The sequence below is a fragment of the Aythya ferina genome (assembly GCF_964211825.1).
Source record: "Aythya ferina genome assembly, chromosome: 2".
NCBI classification, from domain to species: Eukaryota; Metazoa; Chordata; class Aves; order Anseriformes; family Anatidae; genus Aythya; species Aythya ferina.
In genome coordinates, this window is record NC_140297.1 from 51,724,491 (window position 1) to 51,738,408 (window position 13,918).

Below are 13,918 nucleotides of genomic sequence, written 5' to 3' on the forward strand. Positions count from 1 at the left end.
TGCAAAATCAGCCTGGCCTATAACCAGGAGCCTGCACCTGCACAGCTCCCAGTTGCAGAACCCCTCCTGTAATTGTTAAGCAATTTGCCTGTTAAGCACCACTGGCAAGAGTCTGGTAGCTCTTACGCTCAAAAAAGCATTTGTTTGGCTCATATGTTACTAAGACACTGTGTTATTCTTCAGGCCGTCTAGAAAGCTGCCTGTTGCCATACTGGCAAAAGGTCGTGCTCTCTACATGAAACACTGCTTTAGCTCCAAGGAGCGCAACCCAAAAGAACCAAATCCTTCCTAAAACAATGTTCCTATCCTACGTGTTCCCGCTATATTTGGAGACGTAGGAAAGAGCAGAGCTCATTGTTCCCTGCTCCCACTCCTAATCCTCTATAGAGTAGCCAATTCTGGTAAGGAGATAAGGAGTAGTTCAGGCTTTTTTTCTTAAAGGGAACAATTAGTTTCTCTTCACTCTCTTACCAGACTGTTTTAGCTAACCTTTGGCTAACACTATTATATACATTCTGGGCAGTGCAGCTGACATGGGCAATAGCAGTGAAAACACACTGCTGCCCATGCTGCAGTGACAGCAACCAGACTAAAGGTGACCCAGAGACTTTGGGGCCACACTCAGCTTCCTACAGCTCTCGTAAAAGATCAAAAATAAGCAAGTACACAGATCTCTCGTGATTTTTTTTTTTTTCAATTTCTGGTGATAAGTGTAGTCGCTTATTGTAAAATCACCAATTCCACCCATCTGGAAACACATGTGCTAAGCTGAACCAGCTGCCCTCTGTAGCCAGTGGGAGGCAATAGGTTGAGAGAATCACCCCCTTGAGATGCCTGTCTCAGACACATACCTTGGACAAGACAAACCAAATTTTGGAGATGCCCACCTTTAAAAGTTAACTGTGCAAGGATCCTGGAAAAGTTTGGCTTACATGCATTTATAATGGTAATAAAATATGAATGACTGGTGCTGAAAGAGCTGGAGCTGAGTGAGAGGGATCCTGCCTTTAGTATCTTGTGGCCAGCACAAAGAACACACAGAAAGGCACTTTGTAGAGTGCTGATTGCTATAGAAACCATAGCACCATTTCTGTGTCTTTTACCTTTAATCTAATTTGCCCTGTAAGTTTGGGATAAGCAAAATTATGGGCCACAGTCCTTTACTTGGAGAATTTCTAACACAGGACAAATTTTGAGGCCGTTTCTTGCCTTTCTTTACAATTTTTACGTGCACACACTGGATGAAAAGCTTTTTAGCCATGCCATTAATCTGCAGGTGCTTTAGTGATGAGATGATGTGCAGATTTAACAAACTACTGAAGATCAGTACTTGAAAAATGGGGACTATTGTTATTTCATGCCTTGCAGATTATGAACTGATATCTGTAGCCTCCATCCTTTGCTTGCATTTCCTAACTTGGAAATCTCTGCACATTTAGAGGAGCATTCAGTTAAAAAGGAAATGGATTTCTCTGTCTAATTAGTCTAAGTGCTCTCTCCTAGCCTTTGTCCTTGTCTTTCTGGGATCTCATTTATGGTGCTATTTAAAAGGAGCCACATCTGTTACAATGAGCTGTCTGTCAACTAAACATCCCATATCAGGCACAATTTTCTCTCACCTTTTACTTATACTTTTCAATAACAAGATGATAGATGCAGATTTTAGTCAGCAGTTCTTTCAAACTGCTGAAAGGAAAGTTTGCCCTCCTCCCCATCCTCTTCCAGCCTGCAATATACTCTTGATTTAGAGGCACCATGAACACAGAACAGAAAACCAGGATGAGTTTGGCCTCCAAGTTTGCTTTTCTTTAGCCCGTTAAAAAAATCAACTCAGTCTTTGCATGTTTTAATTGAAAAGAGTGTTAATCGCTCAGTAGCAATAGACATATGCCTCACTGTAAATTTTACATTCACCCCTAGCTGTTGCAGCTGGTGTTGATTTAGTGTTACCCCGATAACCCTGCTGGGTGGCTTTTTACTTGATTTACATTCCCTGTGACGGGTGGAGGTAACATTTCCAAGAGCGTGAAAACAAAGCGACCTTACAGCTAGAATCTCGCTCCGACCGGCAGCGAAGCAGTGTTTTCACCACCTAACCTTTAAAAGCAAAGCTCCACAGTTCACCCTGAGCAACACTGCTGCCACGAGCTTTGTTTTCATCTACCAGCCCCAAACATTCAGGGCCAGCTTGGAACATTACGGGATGTGTTGGAAAGAGGCGTTAACCTTGTTCCTGTAGCCTCATCTCAGGGTAGCTCAGGGAGCACCAAAGCTGCTTGGGCAGGGGCTGCCACCAGGACCTCTTTTACAGCTCCCAACTGGACATTCACAGCACCTCGCTGTGGTGCTTTTATGAGATGTCTTTTTCTCCTGCCTCTGTGGGGCATTTAGCCCATGAATCCTTAAGGTATTGGATCTGCTGTGCCCTGCTTTTAGCAGATCTTCAGAGGCTCGGTCACAAGTAATGATTAATAGTAAATTATTAATGCTATTAACACTATTGCTAACTTTGTCTCAAATGGTCTTGCCCTGCTTGCAATGGGCTTGCTTGATACTTTTTGCAAATCTAGTATCATTCAGTGGAAAGAACTATATATATATATATATATATATATTTTTTTTTTTTTTAATTACATTTTCTATTAGTGTGATGAGTTACTTTCCACTTTTTTTTCTTTTTTTTCTTTTTTTTTTTTTTTTTTTACAAATTCTGTTAGGTATGAAGTTGAAGTCTTGGTCCACCATCTTTGCCTCATTTTAAATACAGACAATAGCCTTTGCTGCACAATCAGCTTATATAAAACCAGACTTAATGTTCCCTATGATTCTGTAGGAAGAAAGAGCAGGAGCAAGGCTCAGTCCTTACAAAGAACAAAGTGTGCACCTGGATGAGAAAAATAGCTGTTATCAGAGGGGAGACCAACATGCAGCATTGCTGACTGCCTCTTTATGTTGTTTTCCACCATTTCTGTTTCAGATGACAAAACTCCACCAACAAAAATCGATATTTAACAGCTAATGATTCAAAAATTTGTTCTTAAATGTAAACTAAGTCCTGACACATCATCTTAGTGTACCCCTTAAAGCTCTAGTTGATGCTGCTGGTGGGGATGCTGCATGCAGCCCTTATCTGATCTCACTGAGCCATAGGGCAGGCTCTTTGACACATTTTGTCTTAAAGCATAGATACCTTCTCCTTGATCGTTGCTTTTTGTTTTTTTTTTTTTTTTTTTTGGTATTGCCAAGTTTATCGTGAAGCACAGCATACAGCCAGAGGGAACAAAATCTCTGTTTTTAAACAGTGTTCCTTAATGAGGCTGCCCCAAATTAAAACAGCCTCCATTATAACTTCAAAAACCTTCCCACTTCTCGGAGATACACTGCGTATATCTCAGAAGCAAAGTTCATGCCAAAGGGCATTTTTTTAGCTTAGCTGCCAAGTGCTGCATTAACTCACTGGCTGAAATGCTGATTCATCAGACCGTACTCATCAGAAATGCCTGTGTGCTCTCAAATAGAGATTGCTTTTTTTTTCTGGGAGTTTAGATGCCTCTTCTGTGACAAGTTTCAAGCTTTATGGCCTCCGTAGATACCTTATTTGATTCTGGATTGCCACCACAGATTCAGAACTATCAGTTACCCTTTCAAAACCTCTCATGGTATTGGGGCTGTGGGAGGAGGCGTGATCAAACATGATTGAATTTAATTAATTGCTCTTTTTGTTACAAAAGCTTGACTCTCTTTGGAAACTGGACCACAGTTATTGTTATCTGTCCATCTTGTGGAGGATGATTCTGTTTTCAAGGGACCCCAGCTCAACAGGCACTTGTTCTTTCACTGAAACTGATGTGACGCAGAGTGCTTTCAGCTCCCTGGTATTTCCAATTTCACTGAAATAACGGGATTTTAGCAGGAAGATGGAAGTTAAGAGAGGGAAAAAAATAACACAAGAGCAGAAATAATGAGGGAAAGGCACTATGATGGAGAAACTGGGGGAAACAAAATTGATTTGGCACTTCAGGACAAATTAATTGCTGGGCAGAGGCAGATGATGTAACAGAGCATCTGATGAAGGGCAAAATCACCTTGTTCAGTAAATTTAAGAGAGTAGACAATACTGATTCTTTCTCTCATGTTCACATGTACTAAATGTAGTTTAGAGAGGGAAACGACTGATTTAGTTATTTATTTATTAATCTCAAAAAATGCTATAAAATCTATGATCTGTCTCATGAATCTTAAAGGCTGAATCTCTTTGGATTACCACTATCATCAGTGAATCCAAAACAAACAGTTTCTATGAAATTGACTGGGAAGCAGACAACACATTCGGCAAAGAATACGACAAATTTTATAACATTAAACACCCCCGATATGGAAGTGAAGAGATTCCAGCAAAATTTCACTTTGGGATTTAAAGATACTTGGTTTTGGTCTGAATCTGTTCTAATCCAGCTCCCCTTGCTATTTACAATGTTATTAAATGATAGAGCATTTTAAAACACTGTAATTCCCCTTGCACTGGTATTTTATGGGCTGAAGTCCCATGGTCTCTTATGCAGCTGTCAAAACCTCCAACTTTCCCAGGACAACTGTTACAGTTTATTTAAGTGCTGTCACTGCCAAAATCCTGGGCATTCTGAAAATCTGAGGGTAGCACAAAATAAACTAAAGCTGAGCATCAGGAAAAAAAAAAAAAGAAAAAAAAAAAAAAAAAAGAAAAAAAAAGGAATATTTTGCTCACTGACTGAGTCAATCTGAAAATGTGTTAGATAAAGAAGACCTTCTTTGAAAAGAAACCACCATCAGAATTTCATTTTTTACTGCAAAACTCAGACCTGACATGCTGCAAAAAAAAACAGGCACTTCACCCCAGAACTGGGGGCTGCGTTTGCACCGCTGCAAAAAATACAGCTTTTACCATAGGACAGGCATGTTCTTTCACAGTTTGGTAAATATGACAGTCACCCAGACATGTGCCAGGGATGCCAAACCATTATTCTGCCGCTTAGCCCTCACTGTCAAATACCTCTACGTGGCTGTTTGCGAGGACAGGAGAGTTATCAGCTTCTGGACCTGAAGGACCCAACCAGGACAAGCACAGAGAAGGAGGATCCAATAAAGATAAGAGCAGGACAGAGATCACAACAAACTACTGCAGGTGCCTCTTGCCTTTTCTCCTTATGTGTTTGCAGGTGCCACGGCTGAGAAGAGGCTGGTCCATCCTGGAGGCAGCAGGGGCACTGCAGAGTTTAGGGCTGGAAGGCAGTGAAGGAATCAGCCAGGCGCTGGCGCATCATTAGGCTTTTCCTCCGCACTTCTTTGTAAGAGGCTGGCTGGCCTGCTGGGCAGCGTGGCCTTTCTGATACAAAACATAGCACCCAAAGAAAACACACTGATCAGTCTTAAGGTAAAGGCAGGGTTACAGATTTAGTTTTCAAAGTTTCCTTTCAATTTATTTAAAGAAAAAAAAAAATTAAATTGGCACTACCGAATTTAATGACAAGGCTACCCTGCTGAGTTTGGAGCCCAGAAAGCTATTGTCTCCCTGGTCTATGTATCCTAGATTGTGCTAATGTTTCCTATAATGCGGCTAATAACCAACCATCAGCAATAAATGCCTTGTCATCTCATTGTCGCACACAGCAATAGCTGGAGCAGTGATACTGACAAATGAACCTGCATAATCACTTTAGATTTCTTTGTTACATTTCACAGTGTGAAGACTGCTTCTGCTCAGCACGTCACAAAAAAACAAACAAGAGCTATAGCTGTCTCTTCCATCAATCTTGGCTTATTTTTGTCAGCCCTGTGCCTGTACAGCCACAACCCCACCGCCACTTGGCAGCGGATGGAGAAGCTGATGGTTTGGTGAAGAGGAGATGGATGGTGGTCAGAGGGCAACGGATGGATCTCCAGGCTTTCCCTTCCCTTCTGTAAACAGTTTTTGCCTTGCGAGTGTGACTGGGCAGGGGTAAAGTGAACTTTTTTTGTACTTTCTAAGGCTGCTTCACGTGGAAAAAGAGAAAAGTGGGGAGGGGGGGTCCTCATTAAAATCCGGTTGAGTCTGACATTTTCCCTTTTACCTTTTCAATCTTTTTATAGTTTCAAATCATTAACTATCAGCATGAAGCTCAAAGGTAGCGCTAGCCATCTATGAAACAGTGACACATTTGACAATAATGCTTTTGAAGAGCTTGTCACATCCTCTTCCCAAATCAGTCTCATTAATGCTCAGACTGTCTCTCTTTTCTCCCTGCTTCTTTTCTCCTGATTTCTCTCTAATTAGCTTGTTTTTTTATGCTTCCTCGTTCCACGGTTTGAGCTTAAAAAAAAAAAAAAAAAAAAAAAAAAAAGAAAAAAAAAAAAAAAAAGGGAAGGAAGAAAAAAAAAGGAAATCAAAAAAAAAGAAAGGAGGTGGATGTCATTTCCATGAACCCCAAGGCCAAGTTAATCAGCAGAATTAATGACTCTATTACCCATTAGACTTGGGGCTATAGCGCTTATATGGCAGCACCCAGTGCTCTCCAATCCCATGCTTCCACGCTTTGCTCTGACAAATGTAAACTTTTGCTCCCTCCTGCAAGCCAGCTCCTCAGTGGCTATGACAACCCATGAGGGCAGCCTAAATATGCCCTCCGTGACAAGGAAAGTGGCAAAAGTCACCTTTTGAAACAAAGAAGGTGGGAAAAACAAGGTAGTATTGACTTTTGTTCTTAGTCTTGCCCATCTTCTGGCAGCACCCCAGCCATGGCAGTCCTGCTGCTGCTGTTCCTCATTCAGGTGTTTGTGGGTATGGCCTGTAGAGGTGGTGGGCACCTCTTGGTGCTTCACATCCAGCATGAGGCCCTGCAAAACAAGATAACCAAGGGATTTCCTTCTCCCAAGGTGCTTTACTTTCCTGTCTTTGGAACCTACCTGCCTGTGCAATTTGCAGAACATCACTTGTCCTTTTGCAGAACAGAAATGAGAGCAGGAAGGCAGGCTCTAATGCCAGGAGGCACCAAAAGCAGTTGAGCTTGCGAGGGGGCTCATCCTGATGTCCCTGCCCCTGGAGGACACAGAGCTGCCCAGAAGGATGGCAGGGAAGAGCTAGCACAGGCTGGGAGCACCCAGGGACAGGCAGAGGTTCTCCCTCTTTGTGCCAGCGCAGCCCTGAGGAGTGGGGAGCTGGGCAGGCAGCAAGAGGTGTTAGCTCATCTGCACCTCTCCTTGCTCTGAAGACACCCTAGCCTTTCTTGGCTGCAGATATAACCAAGTACATGCAAATTGACACCTCAGAAAAAGCACCAGTTAGGTGAAAGTTGTGTCCTTTGGGCAAAAGGGTCAGGTAGAGCCCATCTGAACACACTGGAGTGGCGTGGAAGAAAGTCTTTTCCTTCCAGGTTTTTGGACCATCACTGGAGGAGGACAAATCCCAGCATAACCCCTAGGCATTACTTGCGCACCTGCTCTAGTTTGCAGTCATGCAGCCTTAAAGTCAGTGGCATCACTGCCTTGACCTCTCTAGGAGCAACCTGACCACCAGCAAGTGCCTTGTTGGAGGAGGGCAGCAAGACATCACACGTGGGACTTGCGCCTCCCAGAACGCAGAGGATCTGCACAGAAAACACTTGTTTGTTTTTAAAAACATTTACATCCTTCTAGCCCAAACAAAAGGAAAGAGAAAATTGAGCTTTCCCTCCACATCATGTCCCTTACGTGGTAAAGCAGCCCCTGTGCCGAGAACAGTGCAGGATACAAAGCCCAAGCTATAGGAGATACAAGCTTCTTACACAGCTACAAGCAGGGACATTTTTAACTAGCAGAAATTGAAATAGAAGGTAAAAGAGCAGTGCTGCATTGCCAGTGTAGCCAAGGGTATCCAGGAAAGACTGAAACCATTTCTTGCATGCATTCCTATCAACTCCATACACACCTCTCAGCTCTCACACACAGGCCTTACTACAGCATAGATGTGAACCAAGGTCAGCCAAGCCCGAGCTCTGCCTCTTTCCTGCTTTGCAGCACTTAAATAAAGGAGACAAAAACAGCAGGAAGCAACAAAATGTCTGGGCAAGGCTCCCTGCTCCTCCAGAGAGCAAAAAGGCTTGGGAGCACATTTCCAATCTCTGCCACATGCCATGGCTTAGCTCAGCCTGGTACTGGAGTTATAACTTCATTACCCTTGTTACAGTTGCAAAAATACACAGAATGCATCTCAACATTACGAAGCCCCCACCTGAATGTCTCAACGAGCTCTCCCTCAACCTGTCACTGCGGAATAACAAGCAAGGGCACAAGCAAGCAAGTGCATATTCGAGGTCCCTTGACATCCCACTGCCTGTAGCTTTTCACTTTCTGGTAGTGGTATTTCACATGGCTCCTTTTTTCTTCTTTCAAATGCCACCCTGCCTGAGCCTTAAATCATGGAGGTGCTTACTGAAGGGCCCAATGCTCCGAAGTAAATGGGAGACAGATCTAAAACAGATCTGCAGACCCATTAGAGGCACCGAGGTCCTGGTGTCATCCCCCAAGGCTCGGTCCCATCTCCTTTTTTGCCAGCATGAAGATTTCCGGCTACCATTGTAGGCTGCTGCACACAAGCCAAATGAAGAATATTTTTTTACATGACCTCGGTAATCCAGCAAAAATGTTGGCCTCAAATTTCCCTGAAAAACAGGTAGAAAAGTTACTTTAGCAGTCACTAGGGAAAAATAATAATCAATGAAAAAATTAGGATAAAGCCTACAAGTAAAAACTGAGCAGCAGCCTAGCCAGTGATTAGCATTAGTGCTTCTCCCACATGGAGACATTATTTTGCTACCATATTTTTCACACAATGTTGTTTCAAATTCACTGGACCAATGTGATGGAGCAATTGCTCCCCTCGCTCAAAACTAAACTGACCTGAGAGAACATCCTTGATTTTATTGCTTTGCTTTGAGTGCCTGTTCAGAATTCAGTGCTTCTTTAGATGTAGCTTTAATATGCACTTCTCCAAAGTGCTTTCAACAGTAGATATAGCAGACTGGGGATAAATTTGGCCCAGTGCGCTTAACCACATGAAATAGCCATAAGGCACAGGGGACATCCTCCAGTTCCAACTCATCTGCCCCCCAAAATCCATAATAATAATATTTTTATTTTAGCAGTCATACCTGAAGGCCTCTAGGTACTTTAAAAAAACGTATAGGGTAGTAAAAGCAATTTAGTCCCCGATGCTTGCATATTGTAATTCATGGTAGATTATTATTCCTTTGCACACATATTGCTTTAGTCATCTACGTTTTTATACCTTTCCTTTAACTGTACAACTGCATTCTTAACTATATTTACAGACTGCTGTATTTTCCCTCATTATTTATTCATCATCTCCTATTTTTATGTAAGTTATTGCTTTCAATATATTTTATAAATCAATAACAAAACTTAAACTCCAGCTTTTGTTTGTTCAGATAAAAGAAGAGACAATACAGAGCTATTCATTCTTTGTTGGGCCACTTTACACGTAGGAGGACAGCCAGGATTTGGCCTCAATCCCAGCAGGAGAGGAACCATTAACACTCACACTACCTCTTGTCTCCACTGCATATAACTGTGATCAGGCACAGGTACCAGCCAACTCTATGCTTGTTGTTGGGAGGATGCATTTTGCTAGCAGTTGTGTTTCAGGATCGATATTCCTTCAACCATCAAGTTAGCTGAAGCTGTGCCATATCCCAGAGAATCTTCTGTCTGGAAGTAGGGGGTGGCATTGGCCAGCCCTCCCCAGAACCACTGCCCCTCCAACAGCACTGGTTCACACACATCCACTCAGAGTGGGAATGCCATGGCAATAATTATCCACCTTACAACTGACAGCACTGGATGTTTAAAAACTTTTGAGCCCGATGTTTTTCCATGTCTTGTTCCCTTGAAGGGCTTTCCTGAAGAAGAACACTGAGTATGGTTAATCTGAATTAGCTGCTAAAATGGATTAGTTAAAACGTATTAAAGCTCTATGTACGTATTCTCCTTCAGAACTACATCAGCCTTTATAAGTCTTATCTCACCTCACTTTAATTCTGAACGAGAACATCTACACAGGGATTTAATGCAATTTAATAAATCCACTCTAAATTCAGACCGTTTAGCTAGTTTGGTTGTGTTTCCTTCTGTGTCACTGTGTAGACAAGCTCTTAACAAAACGTGTCTGAGAAACGGCTGGCAGAGAGTAGGAACCCATGCAGTGTTGTACCTCTTTTCCTGAGGAATGCTGCCTGTTTCTTATTTTCTCACAAGTATATGCCACTCATAAAGCCTGGCAAAACATCCATGCTCCCTTGTAATTTTGACATAGAAATAATCTTGAACAAAACTTGCTTCTGAAAAAAAACAGGATCCTTTCCATCATAACTGCTCAAAGGTGCCCTTTAGGAAGTCCATCTGGTTCTAGCAGGGCTGACACAAGTGCCTCCTCCATGCAATTCAGATGTTTGAAAAGAAAGAGGCAGCTCTGTCATAAATTCCCTGCTAAAGCATTGAGCCACAATGAGACACAAACACTGTTTTTTACAAAACCTTTTATTCACTAAGCTGTTTTACCAACAGGACCTGCTACAGGGTTGTTGCTATCTACCAGCTACTCCAGCTAAGCAAAGCGAGGTCTCCCTGGAGTTACAGGAGACCAGTTAGGCCCACTTGGTTGTCTGTATCTGACAATGCTGAAATGCAGATCATTTAAGATGCTTAAGAGGAACTACCATGTCTCCCTAACTTTCTTGCCTCAGAAAGGAGAAGGAATGAGCTGCTAATACAAAACCTTACTGCCTGTCTTACAGCTTCCTCTCTTTCCCCATTTATTCATACCAAAATATTTAAGTATTTTTCCTCTCTGTTAGGTAGGTTTCCATTCAGAAGTTACATATTTCACTCTGTTCATCTCCTAAGGGCAGACAGAATATCACATGAACAGGAGTTGTCATTTCTCCACCATTCCTTTGGCATTTGTATCATAATTCAGAATGGCCTGGGCAAGCCTGTAACTTGCAGGATTTTGCAAGTTTTCCTGCACATTTTCTTTTCTGAAGACGTTTAAAATAAAAATCCTCAACAACAGTAGACACAACTTGTACAAGAAAAATATTTGTTGTTGCTGAATTTCAGATGGAGTAAGACAGGCCAGTGAGAGTCATGATGATGCTTCATTGTTTGAGGCATTGTCCTGTGTCAGTGCCTTCTGACAGCAAGCTCTTAGATTGCACAGGGAGAGGAAATATATTAGTTCTTACATTGCACACATCCAGTCACTGGCATCTGAAAAAGACTGGCTTGTCACAGTCAGCTCCACAAGTGTCACCAGACTCTCTGTCAGAGGTAAAAGCAGAAGGGCTTATTCTGGGTTTGATGCCATTCCCAAACTACCAGCTCATTGCAGCTCATTGCCTTTCCTTCATCTGTCTCCCCAAACGAAGTCAGGCACCAGATCCTTAATGTCCTAACAGAGCTCCTGTGTCCCTCTGCCCACGCCTATCCTTGTCTCTTTGGCTCCACCATCATGCTATCATCAAGTAACTCAGAGGGCATCTGCAGTGGATTATCTTTCCTCCACCTTATGTACAGACAGGCTAAAAAATTTCCATTGCTGTAGCATCTCTTCTGATGAGGAGCACCACCCCCTTTTCCTTCTAAGCATATTGTAATGTCTCCCACTTTATATGCATCACAACTTTGCCTATCTGCTGTAGCTTTATGTCTCGTTACCCACCAACCACACCTCCTCGTGGTCACCAGCTTTGCTGCTTGTTCTTCACCTTCTTGTGCTGATGTTTTCCCATGCTCACTAGTACAGACCCTCACACAAAGCCCCTCTCTACACCTGTGTTCCAGCTTTACCTACTGGCCCTTCACATGTCTGCTCTCTATGGCAGGGAAGCCCACATAAAACCAGCCCCTCAACAATGGCTAGGGCAGCTGTTTTTCAGTTTTACAGAATTTTCATTACAATTGCTTAGAATTACATTGCTACTCTTTGATATTCTCCCCTTCTCTTAGACTACATGACTTCACATGGGCTTTTATAACACCAACCAAGCACCACTGCTCCTCAGCCCCAATTTTTCCTCCTGACATGAAGACATTAAATGATAACGTCTGCTTAGCCTGGAAGTACCCTGGACATTAAGATAGGTGTTGCCTTTTCTCTCACACAGGCACAAACATTAGGTGGTCATGTAGAGCATAACTGAAAGGAACTACTGAAGATATAGTTAGTGAATTGCCCTTTTGCTTATAGCTTGTTGCAGTAAGAATATCTGTCATTCTCTTAGTGGTTTGCTGCTTGGAGGGTGATTTTAATTAAAACGTAAAATGTCAAACATTAGTAAGAAGGAGGATAACCCTGTGGGGAGCGAGGATGAATCAAATTTATTAGTCACTGAGCAGCAGGCTGGTAGCCCTTCACTTGGAGAAATTTTAAAAGGCAGTTAATGCGAAATATAGAAGCAGGCTAATCCCCCCCCCGTTCTAATGAACCGTCTGAAAAACAATATCACAGGTTTCCACCAACTGCAGAAATTAAAGGTAAATCTGCTACAGAGATTAAAACAGCCCTGTCAATATCATTCTGCAGGATACAGCAGAGAGGAAGTCTCATTTACAGACTGTAAAGAAAAATCTCTCTCTTAGGGGTATTTCTCCCTGTTATCACGAAACGGCTGTGCTTTGCAAAGTACATAGTGTGTAACAGGACAGGGAGAGCAACTTGAATTTAGTAGCAAGCAAGAAAAACAGCCCTTGAGACTATTTCTTAGGCAACCATTTCCAAGAGGAGAATTTGTCCATCCAGATTTCTCAGGAGTAAGGAAGACTATAGCAGAGAAAGTCGAGATTACCTACAAGTTCCACCTGTCCTCCTTAGCAGAACAATATGCTCTGAATCCACTGGATTGTTCTGTCGGTCTTCCTCCTCATCCACAGACAGACAGCACCCTCATTGTTTTGTAACGTTCCCTTTTAAAAAAAACTGATTCTCGTACTATTTACAGCATTCAAGCTAACAAACATTCACTTTTTCTTCTCTTTAATTCTCAAATTTCAAGCTTAATAGAAAAAAGGCAAGAGTAGAAAAACATCCCATCTCTCCCATATATATAACCATATATATCCTGGATGATATCCTTGTCTCTAAATTGGGAAGGCATGGATTTGATGGATGGACCACTCTGTGAGTAAGGAATTCACTAGGTGGTCGCACTCAAAGAGTTGTGATCAACAGCTCAAAGTCCAGATAGAGATCAGTAACGAGTGGTGTTCCTCAGGGGTCAGTATTAGGACCGTCACTGTTTAACATCTTTGTCAGTGACATGGACAGTGAAATTGAGTGCACCCTCAGCAAGTTTGCTGATGACACCAAGCTGTGTGATGCAGTCAACACGCTGGAGGGAAGGGATGCCATCCAGAGAGACCTGGACAGGCTGGAGAGGTGGGCCTGTGAGAACCTCATGAAGTTCAAAAAGGCCAAGTGCAAGGTCCTGCACCTTTGCCAGGACAATCCCAAGCACAAATACAGGTTGGATTGAGAGCAGCCCTGAGGAGAAGGACCTAGGGGTGGTGGTTGAAGAGAAGCCCAACATGAACTGGAAACTTGTGCTTGCTGCAGCTCAGAAAGCTAGCCGTATCCTGGGCTGCATCAAGAGAAGTATGGCCAATAGGTCAAAGGAGGCAATTGTACCCCCCTACTCTTCTCTTATGACACCCCACCTGGAGCACTGTGTTCAGCTCTGGGACCCCCAGCACGAGGAGGACATGGATGTATTAGAACAAGTCCAGAGGAGGGCCCTGAAGATGATCAAGGGACTGGAGCACCTCTCCTAGGAAGACAGGCTAAGGGATTTGGGGTTGTTCAGCCTGGAGAAGAGAAGGCTCTGGGTAGACCGCAGAGTAGCTTTCCACTGCC